The 23,821-nt window shown below is 34.3% G+C and overlaps 1 pseudogene; it reads right to left on the reverse strand.

Annotated features, from left to right (window-relative positions):
* Window positions 1-12,760: 12,760 nt before the first annotated feature.
* On the reverse strand, window positions 12,761-22,502 carry LOC115984395 (annotated as a pseudogene).
* Window positions 22,503-23,821: the final 1,319 nt, after the last annotated feature.

Consider the following 23,821-nt stretch of genomic DNA (forward strand, 5'->3'; position numbering starts at 1 on the left):
ACATTATTTGAGGGAAAAAAAAAAAAGAACACATTGATATGTTAAATTATAATAAAAATTATACATTCGAATAAAAAATTTGCATCTATTTAATGTAATTATCATACATCACTACGTCCATTTGTAAGTATCATTTAAAGAGACCAAAAACCTCAAAACGTGACACTCTATTGGGATGTTATTTTTCATTTAGATCCAACTAACACTCTATCTCTCTACCTTAGAATAGCCAAACTGGGTCTATTAAGATGTTATTTTTCATTTTGATCCAACTAATTAAGTCTTCTGTTAAGTTAAAGAAGATTACCACATATCAAAATTATTTGGGATTGTCAAAATCGTACAATTCTACCGATCTTGAACGATCGTAGTGATCTTACCAAAGATCCTTGAAAGATCCGAGTCGTTTTAGGTAGGTGGGGTCGTAAAATCGTACAATTCAAATTAAGATTTTGACAACCATGCTTGTGGGTCCAACTATGTTGGGAACACGACAAAAAATATTACTAAATATTAAATTGATCTATTTTAGGGTGTATATTTTTATAATTTCAATAGTTGAGTGTTAGGAATTGGGACAATGACATCTCCTTTAGAAATACTAATTAACAAGTGTCACTTAACAAATGTTACCAAATTAAAAGTATATGTAATATGACTTCATTTAAAATTTTAAATAATATTGAGTCCTTCTAAAATTGTGAGGTTTTATAAATTTCATTATTCCACTTGACATGAACATCAATTTGCATGTTATAGAAGAAGCAGTTGAAAATAGTTGAAATCCACTACATTGGCCGAGTCGGATGACATAAGTGGGTCAAGTCATTCACATTTGTTCGCCCTAATTATATTTTCAAATTGAGTAATTAATATCTATTGTGACAAATCAATCATTCCTAATAATATTTTCTTTTAAATTAAGGATAATTGTCGTTTAGAAAAATTTAAAGTCCTCTGCATTTTTTTTTTTTTAAGAAAGAATACATTTGCTTATTTGACTTCAAGAAATAAGTTAAGTTAAAATAATATGTACCTAAAGAGAGATCTTTAAAAGTTGCACTTACAAAATAAACCATACTAAACTTGCAATAGGAGGAGAAAATATTTTCACACGTGACAAATTGTGATCAGAGTAATATTATTTTCTTATATACTCATTATTGTCACCTTTTTTATTATATATCAATTGCAATAACACACATCTCTACTTGTTGTCTAAGCCTATTAATTCCAAATAAGAGAACACCATTGTACCACACTATCAATTTTAAATACATGTATTATAGATTTATAATGTACACATCATTCTTAAACAATTCCTTAGATTCTCCAATTAAATCATTCTACTTGCCAATTTATCCACGTCATTCTAAACACTGTAAGATTCATCTTAACAGCAATGGAATTCAGATTGAAGTTCGAACCAAACTTATGGCCACCAAAATCCATTAACAATCCACGGCCACCGAAACTATTTATTGGATTTTTTTTTAATTTATTATTCTATCAATAAAATTATTTTTTATGTACAATTTTAAACAACAAAATTTTGAAATTTAAATATTTGTTTAATAAATAATTATTGATCTTTGATCTTCTTGAAACTTTGTGCAATATAACAGTAGATTTTCAAAATTTATATCCAATATAAAGATTTTCAAAATTCTTATACACTACAGAATTTCATTATCCTAAGATTGAAACAAGTTCCATCTAGCATGTTCATTGGATGAAATTAAAAGTAATTAACTTGAGATGTTATAATATTGGTCTTCGATCTGTTTGGATGACTTGTGTGAAAATGAGATGTAATACTTCTTGTCATCAGTAGTGCTGTAATTGTTTATCTTTTTACTTCTAACACAATGGTGGCAAGAGGAAATGAAAAGAAAAAAAGAGAGTTATCTAGAAAAGTTGTATCTATATGTATTAAATAGTTCAAAATTTTGAGAGGGAATATACATATATCTGATATATGTAACATACCTTTTCTTTTACTTGTTATGCTAAAATCATGCTATCCAAATAATAACCCCGTGCCCATAAAATTTTTCAAATCAATCGAATTTTGGGATATATATATATATATATATATATATGTGTGTGTGTGTGTGTGTGTCTGTGTGTGTGCTAGGCTTATACTCCTATATTTGAGGTCCAACCTGAAGAATCGACCCACAAAACCAAAGCCCACTGTTTGGGCTATTTATTTTTGTTGTAGTATTTGTAAACTATAAGACCCACACTTCCGAAACATATAACAACCCGAAGAACAGACCCACAACACAAGGCTTTTCCTGTTGCTCTTCTTTTCGATTTTCATAATTAATGGCTTTGTATTTTAGCATTACAACTTGTAATTATTTTTGAAGGAAAAAAAATATATTTTTTGTTTTCTTTATTAGAATACGTCTTATTTACTACCGAGTTTCATTATCCTAAGATTCACACAATTTCCATCTATCATGTTCATTAGATGAAATTAAAATTAATTCACTTGAGATGTTATAATATTGGTCTTCTATCCTAAGGTTCATACAATTTCCATCTATCATGTTCATTAGATGAAATTAAAATTAATTCTCTTGAGATGTTATAATATTGGTCTTCTATTTGGATGACTTGTGTGAACATGAGATGTAATGCTTCTTGTCATCAGTAGTGTTGTAATTGTTTATCTTTTTACTTTTAATATAACTAGTCGCAGACCCACGAGATGCGTGAAAATAAATAATTATTTTGTATTGTAATATAATATATAATTTTTTCTCTAAAATTTTTAAAGATATTTTGTTCTCCCTAAAAATTAAACAATTTTTATTCAACCCCATTAGGTCTACTTCTGTCCCGTTTGGTCCAATTTGTTTTACTCAGTCCAATTTAGTACACTCAGTCAATTTCAGTCTCCCTTCAGTCCATTTAATTGGGCCTTAAATCAATTCTTTTTGTAGGTATTATTTTCAAGTTTAGCTCAAAAATTCACTTTTTTCTTAATCTTCGGGTTGAAAAGTATGAAATTTTATTATATTTAGGCTAAAATATTAAGTTTTGAGTTAAAAAAAAATACAAAGAAAATACTAAAATAGACATTAGAGATAAGAAATATGAGACCTAAAAATGCAATAAAAATGAAAAATATTCAAAAGTCTTATTTGGTCCACATTGGTTCTATTCAGTCCATTCTATCCTTTTTGGTTCAATTTATCTCTATCCGATCCTATTTAGTCTATTCTGCCCACTAAAGTTCTATTACGTCCAATCAGTCTACATTTGCCCTATTCAGTCCACATTGGTCATATTTAATCCATTTCGGTCCAATAAGTCTACATTTGCCCTATTCAATCCACATTGGTCATATTCTATCCATTGGTCCTATTCGGTCATTAATTCTATCCACTTTGATCCACTTCAATTCTATTCAGGTTGTTAGGTCCACTTTGGTCCTATTCCATCCATTTTGTCCACTTTAGTCCTATTCAGTTCACATTGGTCCCCTTCAGTCCAATTTGGCCCCGTTTGGTCCATTCTATCCACTTTAATCCTATTTTGTCCATTAGTTCTATTCAGTCCATTATTTCTTATATAAATTTTATATTATATTTAAAATATACCAAGTTTCGGTAGATTATTAAAATAAATTTTAAATTTCATTTTTAAATTCTTGATTTTTTTTTAAAATAGAATTTTAATTGGAGTAGAATTTTAAATTTGTTGTAACTTAACTAACAGAGTTTTAGCAAAATGAACTATAGTCAATGTAGAATTTTAAATTTTTTGAAACTTTTTTTCAGAAGAAAAATTTCTTAAAACCTAGCTGTATAATAAAATTTTACTTTGAAGTACAAAGAAGATAAACACTTGAAGAAGAGCCGTCCGAGAACACAACACAACACGTTTTGTTTGGTGAAGTTACGGTTTAGATTTTTATAATAAGAAATATATAATAAAAAAAATTAAAGTTAGGGCTTAGGTCGGGCAGATTCTAAAAAGTAAAAAGAAAAGTTAGGTTAGCCCAAATATAAGTAGAGATATATTATATTGTAGAGTCTTGTTAACAGGTGCCTTTAAAACATTTATTAATAGATCATTTTAGAAAAGTTTTTGTGGGGCCCAAATAATTTATGGGCCAGGCCCATTTACCCATGCGGAGTCCAAAGGCCCAAGCCGAAGAGGACTATGGCCCAAGTTCAATAATATAAAGCACAAGATGGCCTTGGGATACAGCCGAGGACAGTTCAGTCCTCGGCAGACCCAAAGTCCCACGAGAAAGAGAGGTAAAAATGGTATAGGACCAAAACTTGGAAGAAAAATCTAAAATATCCAGGGAAAGCTGCCCTTACTGCCATTTAATACTCTGAACCTGACAGAGCCGTATTCTTCGACTTTTACAACCACCCCCAACGACTTTGGGTATGGGCTGATGGGACAAGTATCAGTCTTGGAAAGGTTGACTCTATACGTGGACGAAGGACAGTGAACGCAGGCTAGTATAAAAGGAAAAATAAGCAATCTAAAGAAGGGGCTGGGAAAAATGGCCGAAAAACCAGAGCCTCCCAGCCCACCTCCAGGAGAAAGACTCCAAGGGTGAAGACAACTTAACCACGCATGAACACCACGAAAAACCCACCGCCTAGTGACCAAAGCCTAACCTTTCAAACCCACGCTCTACAAATGATATTGTTTGGGCCTTTTTACGTGCGAGCCCAGCACCGCTACGGTTCGTTACGAATCGTGTCCTTACAATTGGCGCTGTCTGTGGGGAAGACTTGTGTGTTGGTATAGGTGGTAGGTTGAGAGAGTTCCTTCGTCATTTCTAACAACTGGTTATAGAGTTTTAGTGTAAAGTTCCGCTAGGGGCTACGCTTCTTGACTAAGGGCTACGCTAGGTAGCGTTAATCGCATGGATAACTCTAGGGGCTCGGTCGAGGAGCTAACTCCCCTAAAGCCAAGGTCCCACGCAATGAGAAAACTAGGTTTTGGACAGAACCAAGGCATTGCATGGTCCTCGGACTCAAGTCTATGGGGAAACCAACTACTTGGATGAGGAAAACTAGGTTTTGGACAGAACCAAGGCATTGCATGGTCCTCAGACTCAAGACTATGGGGAAACCAACTACTTGGATGAGGAAAACTAGGTTTTGGACAGAACCAAGGCATTGCATGGTCCTCGGACTCAAGCCTATGGGGAAACCAACTACTTGGATGAGAAAACTGGATTTTGGACAGAACCAAGGCATTGCATGGTCCTCGGACTCAAGCCTATGGGGAAACCAACTACTTAGATAAGAAAACTGGGTTTTGGACAGAACCAAGGCATTGCATGGTCCTCGGACTCAAGCCTATGGGGAAACCAACTACTTGGATGAGAAAACTGGGTTTTGGACAGAACCAAGGCATTGCATGGTCCTCGGACTCAAGCCTATAGGGAAACCAACTACTTGGATGAGAAAACTAGGTTTTGGACAGAACCAAGGCATTGCATGGTCTTCGGACTCAAGCCTGTGGGGAAACCAACTACTTGGATGAGAAAACTAGGTTTTGGACAGAACCAAGGCATTGCATGATCCTCAAACTCAAGCCTATGGGGAAACCAACTACTTGGATGAGAAAACTGGGTATCTGGACAAAACCAGGGTATTGCATGGTTCTCGGACTCAAGCCTATGGGGAAACCAACTACTTGGATGAGAAAAAGATTGAGTTTTGTAAGGTTGGCTACTTAATAACAATTCTAAGTTACTCAATCCTCAGCTCAAAAACTGTAAAAAGTTAATGCCAATAGGAGTGTTAAGAAGATGTTGAAACGCGTCACTATTCAGTAGCCTAGGGGGGCTGTTCTTTTTGCTGGTGATATGTCCTCGGATGGTTACTTCCTACACCGCATCGAGCATTGAGCTATCATCTCGGCTAGTTTTGGGGTAAGTATCGTTTTTCACAGGTTGGCATTGTTGTGCCAAACAACTCTATTAAGGTTATGGTGATATCTTTTTCTTAGCAAGCATTTTGGCCCTAAGTGTCATTGATTCAAATGCTATATTACTATGCCGAACAGCGCTTGTAAATACATAATAGCGCCTTTTTCTTAGATAAGGGATTATAGCCCCAAGTATTGTACTCTAAGGTCGGCGGTATGGTGCCAGGCCGACTCAGTAGACCCATCATAATGTTCTTTCTTTTCCTGCCTAATGGGAGTTTCAACCCTAAGTATCATTTGTTTGATTCAATATTATTAAGCCGGATTGTTTTTATAAGCACAGAGCAAAGTCTTTCTATTAACTGAGACTTTGGTCCTAGATGTCGGCCACAGTTTTAAAAAAAAAAAAAAAAAAAAAAGTTTCACAAGATTGTATGTCTATTCATTGCGTTATCATTTCGGAAATATAGAGATAGAGTATGTGAAATAAAGTGATAAATTTTCATTAATATAAAGATGTATTACAACGTACAAAGAGGGGCTTAAACAAGCCTATACAAAAGGTGGATTGCCAAAACAATAAAAAGAAAAAAGAAAAAACAATACATTAAGTAAACAGTCAAGTCTCTTTTTAAACTCGTCTCCGAAGTCCTTCCAAACTCTGCCTCAATAGCGCCCATATTGAGAGAATGACCTTCTTCAAAAGAAGATGGAGGAGATGAATGAAGAAGATGGAGGAGATGAATGAAGAAGATGGAGGAGAGATGAAAAGAAGGAGGAGAAGAAGAGAGAAGATATGAAAAGAAAGAAAAATGAGCAAAAGAGGGAGAAGGAAAAGTACCAGGATGGATTGGTGGTGGAAAGAAGAAGAAAGAGAGGCAAAAGGAGACACCAGTGAACGAAGAGAGGAAGAAGCAGAGACACTTGGTCCCTGCCTCAGTCCTGACTCCTAACACACTGGTACCATGTTAGGTATGCTCATGAGAGAGCAGTTGGTACTGATGATGGGTGTCCTCGACTCAGTCACGCCGAAAGTTTGACGTGACGAGTCCCTGCTTCGGATTTTGTGAAAGGAATGTGAAATAGATTTTGAGTCTTCGTCATCCCTGCCCTGACCGAGCCATTACGAACTTTATTGGAACGTGGTGTTCACCGGGGGGGGGGGTATGGTTCCTTCATTACTCGTTGTTATGGTGAACGTATTATGATTTAGTGTATAACTAGTAGGTAAAGTATACGCTAAGGGAGGCTAAGAATTTCAGATCTCAGAAGGATAAAAAGGGTCTCTGTACGAGAGCGATAGCCTCCTACTTGTCTTCTTATAGGAAGGACAAAACGGAAGGTATTAAATTCGTCCAGGTTTCCAAAAGAATCTATAAACAAGGATGTATCCGTTCCACTTCCCCACCTCATCAAACAAACCGTCGAATTTAAATAAGTCTCGTAAATAGAAGCCATTAAAAACGCATTTTTGATAACCAAACAGCGAGAACGCATCAGGAGTAAAATCAAAAGAATGTCTCGAAGACCGGTGTATTTCCTGGGCAGATGGAGAACCGCCAGCATTAGTGAAAGGCCGAATTAAATGAGCCATAATAAATGCTCGGTGTTACCAAAACCCCCCTTTCCAACCAAGAGGTTGGACAGCAGGGTTTTAAGGGGCTATTGTGGGGCCCAAATAATTTATGGGTCAGGCCCATTTACCCGTGGGGAGTCCAAAGGCCCAAGTCGAGGAGGACTATGGCCCAAGCTCGATAATATAAAGCACAAGATGGCCTTGGGATACAGCCGAGGACAGTTCAGTTCTCGGCAGATCCAAAGTCCCACCGGAAAGAGGGGTAAAAACGGTATAGGACCAAACCTTGGAAGAAAAATCTAAAATATCCAGGGAAAGCTGCCCTTACTGCCATTCAATACTCTGAACCTGACAAAGCCGTATTCTTCGACTTTTACAACCACCCCCAACGACTTTGGGTATGGGCTGATGGGACAAGTATCAGTCTTGGAAAGGTTGACTCTATACGTGGACGAAGGATAGTGAACGCAGGCTAGTATAAAAGGAAAAATAAGCAATCTAAAGAAGGGGCTGGGAAAAATGGCCGAAAAACCAGAGCCTCCCAGCCCACCTCCAGGAGAAAGACTCTAGGGGTGAAGACAACTTAACCACGCATGAACACCACGAAAAACCCACCACCTGGTGACCAAGGCCTAAACTTTCAAACCCACGCTCTACAAATGATATTGTTTGAGCCTTTTTACGTGCGAGCCCAGCACCACTATGGTTCGTTACGAATCGTGTCCTTACAGTTTTAATATCACTTTTATAATTAATATAAAAATTGTTAAAAAATCAATTACTTTTTTATTTTCATATAAAAAGTTTCTAAAAATATTTTATAAACCAATGTCTCTAGGGTATCTGTTAATTTTTCTCTATATTGTATTATTCATTCCCTAATTCCTACCTACGGTCACATAGCCAGAAACAAAAAATAGGTATCATTATTATTAATTTAATCAATTGTAAATTCTATCTTAATCTTCTATTCTATGTGATCTGATTGTTGCGGTATTCAAAGGATACTATAAGCATGTTGGAAGAAGAAGTTTCCTCTGTCCAATGGAAGATATCGCGAAAGTAATACTAGCATAGTTCTCATCAAGGAAAATATAGGTTCAGATGAGAAAGACTAGTCTATGGTAGTTGTCTTGGCACTACTCCTTGGCAGCTCTGCATTTCTTAATATCCTATTTTTCATAGCTAGTATTGTGCTAAGAAGCATGGGTGCGTTTCAGGATTCGGGTGCGGATGCAGGACTCGTCAATTTTTGAAAAAGTAAGGTGTGGGTGCAGCGGAGTGTGGCAATTAAAAAATTATTTAAAATATTTTTATTTATATTTTCTATATATTTTTACTATTAAAATATTCTAAAAAATTATAAAAATAAAAAATAAAAATTACACTGTGGAGGATACAACGAAGGCCACATAAGTGGAAAATTAATGAAGCAACATCAGACTGGTAGTTTTCAACTGAAATTGGAGGACTCCAACTTGGGTAAAACCGTAAAAGTACAAAGTCTTGGAGGGTACAAAAAGTGTCAAAGGCATTAGTTCCTGTTCAAAGACAACGCCATAGACTATGGTCCATAGTATCAAACCAGAAGGGGAAATTGTTGGAGACTTTCAAGTCCAAGTAAAAAAAAAAAAAAAAAAATTCCATTGATTGACCAATCATAGTTCGTAGTGATAGAAAGAAAGATAGAGTGATGAGTGAGGTAGGGGTCCAAGTAGTGGTAGAAGGCATCCACTCGAGTCCCACTCAGGCTGTCCTCTTTCTCTTCGGGGGGTGCATGATTCAAGGCCGAGAGGGGAGATGGAGCACAGAGAGTGAGAGACAGCTGAAGATTGAAGTGAAGAATGGTGCATAAGTGTGTTTTGAGAACCGAGATAGTTTAGGGTTTGTTATTAAGGGTCCATTTGTTTTGGCTTCAAACCATTTCAGGAAATCATTTTCCATAAAACCATGTGTTTGGTTGCGCATGGAAAATAAAATTTTCGGAAATGCATTTCATTTGACCGTAAAAATAAAGGCTTTGACCCAGAAATCATTTTACGTTTCTATTTTCACTTCAAATGATTTCCGGGCTCAGACACGCAAAGAGAGAGAGAGAGAGAAAGAAGAGAGAGTAGAGAGAAATAGCAAGAATACAACACAACAAAAGCTGAAGCGTCGATCGCACCACCGACGAGATCGTCACCACCCAAGATTGATCCACCCAAAACCGATCTCGTTCTCGACCCAAAGCTCATCGGCACCGCCATTCTCGCCATCGTTCTCGTTCTCGACCATCAGTCACCGATCCATTCTACCCATGAGTAACCCAGTCACCGATCCAATCTACCCATGAGTAACCCAGTCACCGATCTACCCATGACAAACCCAGTCACCTCCCTCTCTCTTCCTTCTTCTCTCCATTTGACCGGACTTGATAAATTTTTTTTGGTTGGGTTTTGTTTCTTGTGTTTATCTATTGAGAAATGATAATATATATTTGTTTGGATGCTGAGAAAATGGTTGAGAAAATGTGAAAAATTTGTAGGAAAATAGCATTTTCAGAATGTTACCAAACACATGAAAATATTTTCTAGAACAATTTTCATAATGCAACCAAACACTAAAAAATATTTTCTTTTCCCGAAAATAGCATTTCCGCAAAATATTTATTTTCCGAAAAATATTTTACATTGAACCAAACACAGCCTAAGTTCAAACGGTGTGTTTTGCACCTTTAAAAAAAAAAAAAAAAAAAAAAAAAAAAAAAAAAAAAAAAAAAAAAAAAAAAATTCTGCCTGAATCGGCAATTTCACCCGATACGGCCCGAGTCTGCACAAATTGGCCCAAGTTTGCACCGAGTCAGCGCGAGTCGGAAAAAAAAATTAAAAAAAAAAAAAAAAAAAAATACTAGACATAGCACCAAGGCGCAGGTAGCAGTGTCGCTCGCGCGTCATCGTGTCGGACGCAAGTGCGGCAACCATTTTTCCGCGTCCGTGCATCCCAAGTATTGTGGCTTTTATCTACTTGTACCGCAAAAGGCTGAATTCGTGATGGAATATTGATAGCACACTTGCAACAAATGTGAGAAGCTATAAATATAAAGAGCTCGAAGAAGCAACCAGGGGCTTCAAGCAAACAGTGGGAAATGTGCTTTTGAAACTGTTTATAAAGGGGTCCTTCCATCAGATTCTAAAATATTTGTTGCAGTCAAGAGGTTAGGTAAGGTGGTAGAAGAAGGTGAGAAGGAATTCAAAACAGAAGTAAGCGTGATCGGTTAAACTCATCACAAGAATTTAGTTCGTTTGCTTGGTTATTATGATGAGGGGCAGTACAGGCTTCTAGTATATGAGTACATAAGTAATGGCTCTTTAGCTAGCTTCATCACCAAAGAGTACAAATTGCTTTTGGAATAGCACGAGGCCTAATGTACTTAAATGAAGAGTGCAACACCCAAATCATCCACTGTGACATAAAGTCTCAAAACATACTCTTGGATGAGTACTGTGACATAAAGCCTCAAATCAATTCTTTTTGTAGGTATTATTTCAAGTTTAGCTCAAATCTCCTATATTTTCTAGTGGATTCTAAAATTCTCCTTTTGGATTCAAGGATTATTATCTTGAATCAAACATGCTCTATATCTTGTAACTTTCCACTTGGGTCAACTGCATATTTAGCAATCATTTTTAAAGGTTTGGTGCAACACACATTTTCTTATTTTTATTATGGTATCAGAATTTGGCTAATGTCTCTTTGAAGTGCGTTTGACTTTTAGTTTTTGGTAATTTATTTGCATGGTGTTAATTAAAATACATTGTTTTTAGTAATTTTTATATTAAATAAAAATATATATGTTTGAATCCAAATGGATAAATAAGATTTGAATCTTTTGAGTATATTTGTGGTGTGTCTTTGTGTTAAAACCTATTTCTCTCTCTCTTGTGTGTGTGTGTTTGTTTCTCAAAAAAAGAATCCGACTTTCTTATTCCATTATTAGAGACTTTTACTGTCAAACTAAATGTAACACACATGATAGTAAATAGTCCTCTTTTTTTTTTATTTAATGAATAAATATTAGTCCTCTTATTCATTATTCTAATTAATGATACTACTCTCATTTTAGAGTTAGGAGAAAAGTAATTAGTAAGAGTTTTTTCCCTCTTTTCTCTAGTGTTATATAAATTTTTCCAATTTTGTGTGTATTAGAAAATCTCTGGAAACTTTATTTTGGAGATATGAGGAAGGTAGCGGTTTCTATTGTAAGGTTCATAGCCATGGAACTTGGACTTGAGGCTCAAAAATTCCCTGACACATAAAAGTGAATTATAATGTGCCTCAAATTTGTACAAAGCAAAGCATCACTACTAGACCAAGTCAACTCCTAATAACTTAAATCGTGAGAATTTTATAATCTGACTTGGATTCGGTTGAGTTGTGGACAATTTGATGGGCACGGAAGTTTATTAATTTGTCTTATTAATTAATAAATTTAGGCTAAAAGTGCTTTTAAGCATGCTTTTGGCTTTGATGCTTTGAATACTTTGAGCCTCTTTTTTTCTTTTCTTTTTTTTTTTTTTTTTCAGGGCATATAGTAGAGAAAAAAAGAATGTTAATCTTGTAATGTTTTATATTTGTAACTTTTTTTTTCTTTAAATTTTATTAGTATTTTTTGTAATATTTTTTTTTCATTTGTTTCTAAAGATATTCATGTACTTTTTATAACTATTTTATTATATGTCAAATTTCTTTTTCCTTGATTTTTCATTATTTTTCTTGAATATGTAAAAGAGAGGTAAAAGAATAAGGAAGGAAGAGGGGGAGGTTGGGGGGGGGGAGAGGTAGGGATGGAAATAGAGAAATGTACATCATTATATTGTGAAGCTTTTGAAAGAACGTGAATTGTAGAAGAATGATGGTGTTGGGTGAAAAATCAATAGTGTCGTAGAACATGGGATCTATTTCAGACACATCAATCCATTTGGCAAAGTATATATATTAATAAATATCAAACAGATTTCTTTGTCCTTTCTTCATTTCGTTATTTTTTTTCCTTGCAATTTTCTTATGCTAAGTTAAAAATATATTGCATGCATTGCATTCCTTATCTTTTTGCCAAAACAACCAAAATCTGAAAGCTGTTGCACATGCAAGTTATCTAGTATAGAAGTCTATTCCTCACTACTACCCCCATTACTAAAATGTTACAACCTGAGCTAAGAAGGGTCAGTTGGCCTCTTAGATTAAGTCCATGGGAGGGTTCACCATTAAATGCCCAATTTATGACAATTAGATTTTCAGGCTATCAATGAATGAAACTTCAAGCTTCCGATTGTAAAAGTTATGAAAATACTTTGCATTTGTTAAGGTCCTGTGTACAGGTGGGCTTCCTGACATGATAAGCTTCTCAACTGGTCCAATATCCACTGATGAATTGGGATAGCAGAAAGTCACGATTGACAGCCTTTGTTTTGACTTGTTCACCACTGCTCTATGATCTGGGGCTTTGTAATTCCCATTGCTTATAATCTACATGATCAAAGTAAATGCTATAAGTTTGTTAACTATGTTTACCTTGCATTTGTACTTTTTCTACTGCAATCTTATAGTCTGTTATCTTCAAATAATTCGGGTGTGGTCATGTATTTCAAGGAAGTAGTCATTTATTTAACGACAAAGGATTTTACGGTACCATAACTCACATTAAAATTTCAGAATACTAAAGAGATATTATACATAAAAAATAAAATATAATAAAAAATTTAAAAACCATAGTTAACAGTGCATATCTACAATATTGCTATGACAATCTAACAAATATTAACATGTAACTTGTAGTATATATTTACCTCCATGATATGGCCAAGGTTTACAACAATTGCACCATTGACAATGACAGGTTCAACATTAACCCAGTTTTCGTCTTTCAAAACCTGCAATCCTGGCGTGTCGCCGCACTCTAGTAAAAGAGTTACACAGGAGATGTCAGCATGTTGATTAAGCCCAAAAACACGCTCAGGTTCAGGACGAGGAGGATAGAAATTCATCCTTACTTGGTACTTTCCTTCTTTATAAATGTCTATTTGGCAAAAATTATTTTTACCAACTTATTTTACAATGCAGTTTATTTTTGTTACTATTCATGGATCTTACTGTACTATTTCAGTTAACTTTTACTTTATTTAAAGTACTTTCAATAAAAAAATTTCAGTTTCAGCAAAATAAGTGGATCCCAAATGGACCCTAAGTGTTACAAATTAAATTTTTAAGCCTCAAGTCCAAGCCCCATGGTTATGAACCTCACAATAGAAACTGCCACATTACTCATATCTTTAGAATAAGTTTCCAAAGTTTTTCTAATTCACACCAATTAAATTGAAAAAAATATATATATGCTCCAAAAAAGGAAAAAAAAATGTTTAAGTACTTTTTCCAAACTCTAAAATATGAATAATGAATAAGAAGACTATTTATTATTATGTGAGTTCCATTTAACTCGGTGTTGATACCCATTTTCGCGACACATTTTGTATAAACCCGATTCAACCAAGCTCCACTTCCTTGTGGCTTAATTCATGTATTGTATTATATTTCATTCTTTTAAGCATGGCCCTAGCCTATGCAACTTACTAGGGAAATTTGAGTAAGTGTGGTTTGGAAGGTATAAGTCGGTTTCCTTTCAGACCTTTTGCATGAGCCCAGCCCATACATGCTACCAAGTAAGCAAGAGACACTAGTAGCACCTTTGGCTCATGGAAAAAGTCCTGTGCACGAAATTTCCACCCCAAAAGAGCTTTTATACTCTGGCTAACTGTGGCCCAACTTTTCTGCTCTACCATTTTTTGCCAAAAACACATAGCTGACCTTAAGTGGCATGCTTTGTTTGCTGCAACAGCCAAATGCAATCTCCAAGGACTTTCCATGTCTAGGAAACATCAACCCATGAATTTAGAATACTTTATTTCCCAAATTATGCAAAAGCAAGGCATCCCTCTTACCCAGTTAAATCAGACCTGGCTATAACTTCTTTGATTGATATCTTGGGGTTCAAAGCCTCTTTTATTGACCAAAAACAGTCACTTAGAGCACCCCAAGTTCATTACAAAAGGCCTCAATCAGATTCTAAAGGAACAAAACCACATATTCCCTATAGAGCTGAAACTTGAGAGCAAAAGACCACTAAGTCAAGAAACATTCTCACAATTCTGAACTTTAGGGATGGAAATATGGGTACAAGGTAAGCTTCCCTCTCTTCCTCACAACCTCTCTCAATTTCCTCTTCTCGCTGACTATGGGTCAAACTTTCAAACCTGTTATATTTTTATGTTTTTTCTACACTTTTGTTAAACCCATTCAACCAACTAACATCTTCGCAATTCTGAAGCATAGGGGTGGAAATATGGGTGTAGGAGAACCTTCCTTCTCTTCCTCACAACCTCTTTCAATTTCCTCTTCTTGTTGACTGTGGGTTGAACTTTCAGACCTATTATGTTTTTATGTTTTTTCTGCACTTTTTTTATTAGCATTTTGATTCTCTCTTGTCAAAACACCATTAGCCTTTTGTTCATTATACTTTTGGAATTTTGGGCTTGATTCTCCACAATAAACACTTCTAAAGAATCCAAGGGAAGATTTGGGCCGTTCTCACATTTTCAACCCTTGTCACAAAAATGTTCCCGACACTCGACAGGTAAAATCTCTTATAATTAAATAAGGGATTTGGATTCAAATTTCACCTGCACTGAAAAAAGATTCAGTGTAGGTATATCATAGAGTCCAATCCTATCATATATATATATATATATATATATATATATATATATATAAAAGACCTTCTAGTTTAGAATATCCTAGATATTTTAGGAATACCGTTAATACTATAGACAACACTTTGGGAAAAGAAAATCCACTTCACCCATATATGATGACTTAGATAAATTTATGCTTAAGCTAGCATCCCATCATGTGAGCATATTGCTAGGTGTCTATATCTATATGCATGAATCATACGTGTAGGTATATCAATTGGTCAATCGTATGACTCAGTTAGAATTTACCTGAACTCTTGAGGGTTTTCTAGCCAGAAATTCAAATTTCGATTTTGAAGGGAAAGAGTTTTGAGGAAGAGCATGTCATTCCACGGTAGCTTTTGTTTCACAGAAGTTACAAATGCTTGACCATAACCTTCTAGACTTCCTGGTTTCTGAGCACAACGTTTCTTCTCTTGCAAAGGAAGGTCAAAGAACTTTTGAGCTTGCTCTCTCATGTTGCTTAGTGATTCATCAAAAACTCCATGGTTTATTATCTGAGAAAATTCGAATTTGTATGAAAACACAAGAGCTATTTAGACCCCCAAATTAAAAATTACAGCTCGGTTGATTTTTCTCTAACTTAGATTAAGTACGAAATAGAGTAAATGCGAGCGAAAAAACAATAAACTACTCTAAGCCATATTCATCAAATATCAACAATAAAATGAAAATGAAAAGAGTAGGGAAGAAGGATGCAAACACAAATAACACCGAGATGTGTTATCGAAGAGGAAACTGAAGAACTCGGCGAAAAACCTCTCCGCTGCCCTCCAACTAGTAATCGATCTACTAGATAATAAAGTTGGAGTACATGAATAACAAAAGACCCTCCAAGTCTAGTCTACCCAATGTACTTGAGCCCTCCAAGCTCCTGCTACCAACTGACTTAACGAAGTCTTGTCTTCTCTAACTCTCTGGATCACGCAATACACCCAATTGCATCCGCCTAGCCTCACCGGCTTCTTTTGGCAAATCTCCAAAGCTTCCCAAGCTCCAAAACACTCTCTACACTCTGAATAGGTGTGAGTTATGTTTGAATACAAATCTCCTCTCAATGTATGACAATGGGAGAGGGAAGGAGAAGAGGCTAGAATGATTTATCACTAAGGATGAGTTGCTCTCTCTCTCTAAAGGATGGGTGTCTTTAACTAAGTTTGAGTCTTCACCATACTAAACTCAATACAATAAAATCTCACAAAATACAAGAAACAAAATTAAAGCAATTAAAACACTTTTTGTCATGAAATAAAGTCAATATAAAACATAGTTGTAAACCACAGCTTTACAATATGCAAGATTAAGGGATAAACAAACTATTGAATCATGTTTAAAGTTTAGCAATGATTAGTACATACAGTGTTTTAACCCCAGTAAACATCATCATATATGATTGGACTTGTAATAATGCATTATTAATACTCAAAAAATTGACTTGTTTGGATCTTTCCTGAAATTGAAACTTGTCTTAATGTGCCTATGGATAGAGTTAAGTGATATTAATTTCTAAAGCACATGTAACACACATGGTGGGTCTCACCATTTTGACATCTCTTACTAATTAGTATATAAGTGGAAGAAATATTACTTTTATTATTTTGTTTTATATTTTGGACCAGAACTCTTATTTTTTAAATTGAAAAAAAAAAAAAAAAAAAAAAAAAAAAAAAAAAAAAAAAAGATCTTGGGCATGTGAGTTTATTGTCTCCGACTCTCTGGTCCGCTTGAACCCTATTCATGAATGATGTGGAAACATGCACATAATTAATGGGATATATTAATGTTTGAACTCTCAACTTCAAACACATAAGGTAAAGAGTTGGTAGACTTCTTACCACTAAAGCATCTCCACAGGTGGTGCTTACTATATAATTACCCTAATAATAATAATAATAATAATAATAATAAGTAATTACTTTTGACTCAGCCAACAAGCTTTCGATTCTTTTTGACTCTATTATATTGAAAAATCAAATTAGCATAACTGAAGGAGGCAAAAAGGCTTATTGTCTTGGCAAACGGTAAGGAATTATGGCTAACAAATTTTCAATCAGAAGACCTTCATGTCATGAATGCATTCCTTGTCTACTATTTTACTCTCCTTTTTTTTTTCTCTCTCTCTCTCTCTCTCTCTCTTCTTTTTTGAAAAATATGAAAAACTATCAGTCAAAGGGCAATAAAATTTTCTTTAAAAAAAATACTTTTAGAACACTCTCCCTTCAATTTAATTTACAATTATTCTGAGAGATTCAAGATAGCTGCACAGAAACTCTGGCTTGTCTCTGTCATATGCTTGTAATTTATACATATCTTCTTGACTGAAATTTTCCTTTCTATCCTTACTCGTCATGCAGGCATGATGGTGTTTTTTTATCTATTATCTATTACTTCATTTAGAAGAAAAAAAAACAAAAAAACAAAAACAAAAACAAAATTAAGGCAAGCAAAATATTTTATTATTTCATAAATTAGACTTTATGCATGCATATATGGTTCACTAGGAACTGCTTTCTCAATTGTTTAGTAATATCCTAAAGTGCCAGTGTACATTGAATTTTGAAATTATGTTAACTAGCTACTTAATTAGATATATATATATATATATATATATATATATATATGGAAAACAAAGAATAATAATATAATTAATGAGATTGCATCTTAATGAACTGTAACATGAACTCTGCACAGTGCACATGAAAACAAACATAACCTATTTGAGCCACATATATAAGTTACAATCTATTTAAGCCACATATACAAGTCATAATCATTATCACTTTGTTGGACATCTGATTTGCCTTCAAGAGCCCTTGAAGTTCTTGCGATCTATTTCATATCATAGAAAGTTGCTTTTAAGAAGAAAGCATGGTCTTTTGAAACTCATTAATTAGTAAAGAATTTTGAGAATAAAGATAAGAGAAGAAGAAGGAGAAAGTGCAATTATAGAAGGTGAATTTTGATCAATAGGAAGAGCTTCATTAGTATATGAACAACAAAAGCCATAAACAAGCATGTTTTGATTAGAAATATCTAAGCAAAATATTCCTCAAGATCATATTTTTCTAAGGTAATGAAGGAAAATGAAAGAAAAGCAATATATATTACCTAATGTTCTCATATTATAAGAAGAAGAAGAAGAAAGAACAACAACAAAAAAGAAGTACTAGTGCCTAATGTTTTTGTATTAATTACCTGAAAAACTCCCCATTCTTGACATGCAGAGTGAAGCTTTTGGAGCTCTTTTTCATTGAATTCTGGGTTGACCAACTTGTTCATATCAATCAAAGGTACACGAAGAGAAGGATTGGAAAGAGTTATCTGGTCCAAGTCATCCCTTACATATTTAAGTGGCACCTTATCAAGCCTTTGGATTGCAAGCTCTTGAACACTTGGAACTGGTAGAGACCATTCAAGGCTCTCTGAAGGTGTCAAAAGCCATTACTCAAACTCTTTTGGTTTTTGTTTAATGAACTGGATATTGTGCTATAGTCTTAGGAGAAATTATTAGGTCCACCAAGAGGACTATTGACGAGGTCCTTCTGACCTCTCAACTAATAAAATATTATTATTTATACAAATGTAACATCATCTAGTGTTTTTTATTTTTTATTCATTATGCTAATTAGGAAGCTCACACATACATTTATATAGATTGTATTATCTCATTGGTCAGGGAGGACCACATCAGCAATCCTCCTGGTGTAAATAATAATTTCTCATAGTCTTCAAAACCCTTACCAAAAATTAAGAAAGAGAGTGTTGTTTTTGGCTTTTTTTATTAATTACCTATTTTGGTGTCATAATGAGGTTTGAGAATATTAAGAACCCCGCATGTTGTTTAAGATGCGATGTTTACCTTGAATAAATTGCTTCAAAAGTTTCTACTAGAGGAGTTGAATATTGAATAATCAGTTATAGGTTATAAAGTTCAAAGGCTTTATAACTGAATTGGCACCTCTCCGTGCATAAAATCCTTGGGGGTCTAGGAGGGAAAGGGTTCGAACTGCAAGGTTAGCAGCATGATGTAATTATCTCTATTAAAAAAAAAAAAGTTATAGGCTATAAAGTATGTACTTGTCTAAAACTAATTAGTGTTCATAATATTGTTGTGGACTAGAAAGATTCACATTCTCTCTTCAACAACAAAATAAAAAATCATATCATTGTTGTGATGAAACAAAAGGAAATAAAAACATGTATAGTTGTGATTCTTTTATCTCAAATTTAGTGGTCCTACATTCAAAAAAAAAAAAATCAGCAATCCTTTTTATTTAAAAATAAAATCAATGATCCTTAATTTTTTTTTAAATGCAGAAAAAAAAAAAAGATTTTCTCCATTTGATAAATTCATTTTATGATATAGATTAAATATTACAAATATAAATATGTACCAAATGTATTATAATATTACTAAATATTCAATACGATTTAAATCAAATCTTATATTTGTGTTATGTTTTCTTTATATGGAAAACAAATGTTCAAATCTCTCTTCTACTTGTTATAATAATTGATTATAAAATAAATAACACTAATAAGTGTTGTATCATTTAAAAGTTTAAATGATGTGGTATTTTGTATAATTAATCTTGAAATTGACTCTCTTCATTCTAAGTGAAATTAAGAGGATCTTGTTCCTCAAATCCACTTATTAGACTTTTGTTTTAGGAAGTATGAAATGGATTATGACAATTAAAAGAATTTTTTCCTATTTCAATCAATTTTAATCGCAGCGATAATTAAGATAACAAGAATTAATATTGTTAAGCTAATAATAAAATCAAAAAGAAGTACAAAAATCCTATAATAAAAGTCATTTTGAAACTATAAAATACCTTAGCAGAATAAAAGTCTTTTTTTGTTTATGGAAAAGTAAAGAGTCTTTTTGAAACGTTTTTCCTTTAAATCCATCCACATCTTTAAGCCCAAAGACAAAAATAAAATAAAATAAATAAACCATCCACCTCTTACGCATAGATAGCATAGTTCATTTTCTAAACGAATTTAAAAGATTTCTTTATTTTTATTTACATTTTAAAGCTCATGTACAAGATGCCTAGCTATATTATAATTTTTTTGTTGGAGTCTTGTGGGTCCAACTATGTGGAAACACAACAACAAATAGAGTAAGTATTGTGTGAGTCGGATGTCTCAATGACATGTGGGTCCCACGTGTCATTGAGACATACATCTTATACAAGAATTTTTCCAACAAATATTACTAAAAATATTAGAACCTATGAACCTAAGAAGAAACTAGCCTCATGTCTCTCTTTTTTTTCTTTTTTTGCCCTGAATCTTAAGACGTAGTTTAAAAAGTATTTATTATATATTAAAAAAAGTAAATAATGTTTACAGTTAATAGATCTTGACAAGAAGATAATATTAAAAACGATTTTTTTTTTTTAGAATGAATTAAAAACAATTTTAAAGTAAGATTTTTTTTTTTTTTTTTTTGAGATAAAAGATAGATATAAAGTAAGAGATGTTAGTTGCAAGCTTTTATATTTAATGGGCCAAAATAACAAAGAACCAAAACTTGAGGGACCAAAAAGTATTATAACTTTTTTTATGAGAAACATAGAGGCAAACTTCATTAAAAAAATAAAAAGTATTAGAACCTAATTAAAAAGTTTTGCATTGATGTTATTGAATTATAAGCTAGTGTCATTATACCCAGTTGTCCTAGATGAGAAAATGTCTTTTGAAGTGTCATGATTGGCTGATCTCTTCCTCAACATTGACTAAAAAGTTAAGTATAAAATACACATTCATCTTGGATTTCAATTGTGACTTAAAAAAGGCAATAAGATGGTACTATAATATTCCTTCACATTCATCTTGGATCACATCTTCCTATCTCTTCCCCCTCAAATTGAGTAATAATGATGATGATGATGCATCATCACACCAAGGAATTCAAACATGCAACACTGTTGGTGAGATTTGAGTGCTAAGGATCCAAACTTGCAAGATAAATTACTTATTACTTCCTAGAATTCTGTTAGTTATTTGGTTTCTTGTGTTCAAAATAGGAACATATGAATCACTTTTTCTTGTGAACAAGCCAACAAGTAAAAAATTTACCGAGCTTGCAACTTCAGTGGAGACCACCGGAATAGTACTAACCCGCTCGGCAAGTAGAACGTTGTACACAACTATGGGACTCACTTGTTGCAAGCGAGATGGTGTATACACCTAAGACAAGGAATAATTTTCCGTTAACTTAACTCAATAATAATATGTAGAACTCCAAGGTTAAAAAAATAAAATAAATTAAAAAGGTTAAATTATATTAAAAAGTATAAACAAGTCAACAAGTAAAATTTACTCAGCTGACGACTTTGTTTAAAAAAAAAAATTACTCCTTCCGTCCCAATTTGTTTACCCTATTTGAAAAGTCAAACTTTTTAAGAGAACATCATTTATTATCTTGTCTGCCTTATAAAAATGTATAAGTTTACAAAACTACCCTTAAATAAATTTATTAACTTTTTAAAAAAGACTTATTCTTAATGAGACAACTAAAAAGGTGCTAAAATTAAATTGATTTTTTAAAATATTAGTTAGTTTTCTTTTCAAATAGTTTTGAAAATAAAGTAGGGATATAATAGAAATATTAATAAACTAATAATTTTTACTTTTAGAAACAGGATAATATTTTGGAATATCTCAAAATGGAATAGAAGACAAACAAATTGGGACGGAGGTAGTAGAAAAAAATACTAAGCTGACGACTTCAATGGAAACCATTGGAAGTGTACTAACCCACTAGGCAAGTAGGTCGCACACATATGCGAGACCCACTTTTTGTATGAGTGATTATGTATACACCTGAAATAAGGTATAAATTTTGTTATCATGACTCAATAATAATATATAGAACTCCAAGATAAATAAAAAATTTAAAAACAAAGCTTAATAATTCGTTTAGAATATGTCTATTTTGTCGAAATTGAAAATTTTTTGCTAAAAGTACCGTAAGTATAAGTAAAAGTCGAAATATTACAGTGAAACTCATAAATAGTACCAAAAAATATAATAAGATTTATAAATAATAAAAAAATTAATTAAATAATAAAATAAATTGACATAAATAGTCTTTATCAAACAGAATCTAAAAAACATATAAAAACAACACAATCAATAAAATTTACCAAGCTGCCGACGTCAATGAGTACGCCCAAAACTGTACTAATCCACTCTAGATTATACTCCATCGGAGGTAGGTCCTAAAGCACAACTTTCCTTTTATTGTGTGAGTTTTCTCTCTAGAACAGACGACCCATACATAAAAGGGATGGGGTTGCTCGTTACTGTGTGAGTTTTCTCTCTAGGAAAACTTCCCCCAGAACGTAGCACTGTCGTCCCTTCCCTGGAAGGTGAATGTGTCCCTGGTAGTAACACGGTTACTGCTAGGCTAGTGGTTTTGCTTTTTTAGGGACTTGGGAAACACTCTGTTAGTGCTTAGGACTCTGTTCTGGGCATGGATGACCTGACGAAACACTGGAGTTCCCTATCTCTCTCAGAGTTAGAGGGCCCTGGTCTACGTCTGAGGAGTGACCAAGCCATCACGGAGCATGGTATCGTTGCAAGATTCCTAACCAAACGTCCGTTAAATATAGAAGCCATCGCTAATACTTTCACCTCGCTATGGAGAACCAAGTCAGGCTTCAAGATCAAAAATATTGGCGACCATCTCATCCTGTTCTCGTTTGACAGTAAGTCTGATGTAGAACGAATCCTTTCCGCGGAGCCATGGAGCTTCGACAAGCACATTATGGTTCTTACACGCTACGATAAGGACACCACGATCAAAGCTTTTGAACTGATAAAGGTTCCATTTTGGATCCAAATCTATGACATCCCATTACGCTTTAGGCACAAGGCAATTGCAGAACAAATCTGCCAGCCTTTAGAGGCGATCCTCCCCACTAATGAATCAATGGAGTTTGATGGTGGCAGCTTCATACAAGTCCGTGTGTTGCTAGATATTTCTCGGCCCCTCTGCAGAGGTAGACTCATTACTCTGGAAGATGGTAAGAATCACTGGGTTTCCTTCAAATATGAGAGGCTCCCCAATCTCTGCTATTGGTGTGGTTGCCTCATGCATGGCGACAGAGATTGTGCAACCTGGTTCGAAAGCGAGGGAAGCCTTAACTCCGAAGATCAACAATTCGGTTCTTGGCTCCGAGCTTCCCCATTCAACTCAGTTAGGAAGAAAGTGGTCTCTGTCCCTGGTTTTTTTACGAAAAAGAAAGCGACCATCCCCGCCTCTCCGATCACTGACCCACCTCCCATCACTCCAGTGACGATGCACCCGGTCACAGAGGGCCTCTGTTCTCCTTCCCCGAGAGCATTAAATGAAAATTTCGAGAATCAAGGGTTAGATCCTGTCAGAATATCATCCCCCACTCACCAAGTGGTTTTACAAAAATCAGAGGAGATTTTAGCGCCGGTTCCCTCGAAACTAGCTGACTTTAAGAAGACACTTCAAGATTTGGATAGAGATATTCACGGATTTGGAAATGGCGCGGAT

The sequence above is a fragment of the Quercus lobata genome, chromosome 4, assembly GCF_001633185.2.
Source record: "Quercus lobata isolate SW786 chromosome 4, ValleyOak3.0 Primary Assembly, whole genome shotgun sequence".
In the NCBI taxonomy this organism is placed as follows: domain Eukaryota; kingdom Viridiplantae; phylum Streptophyta; class Magnoliopsida; order Fagales; family Fagaceae; genus Quercus; species Quercus lobata.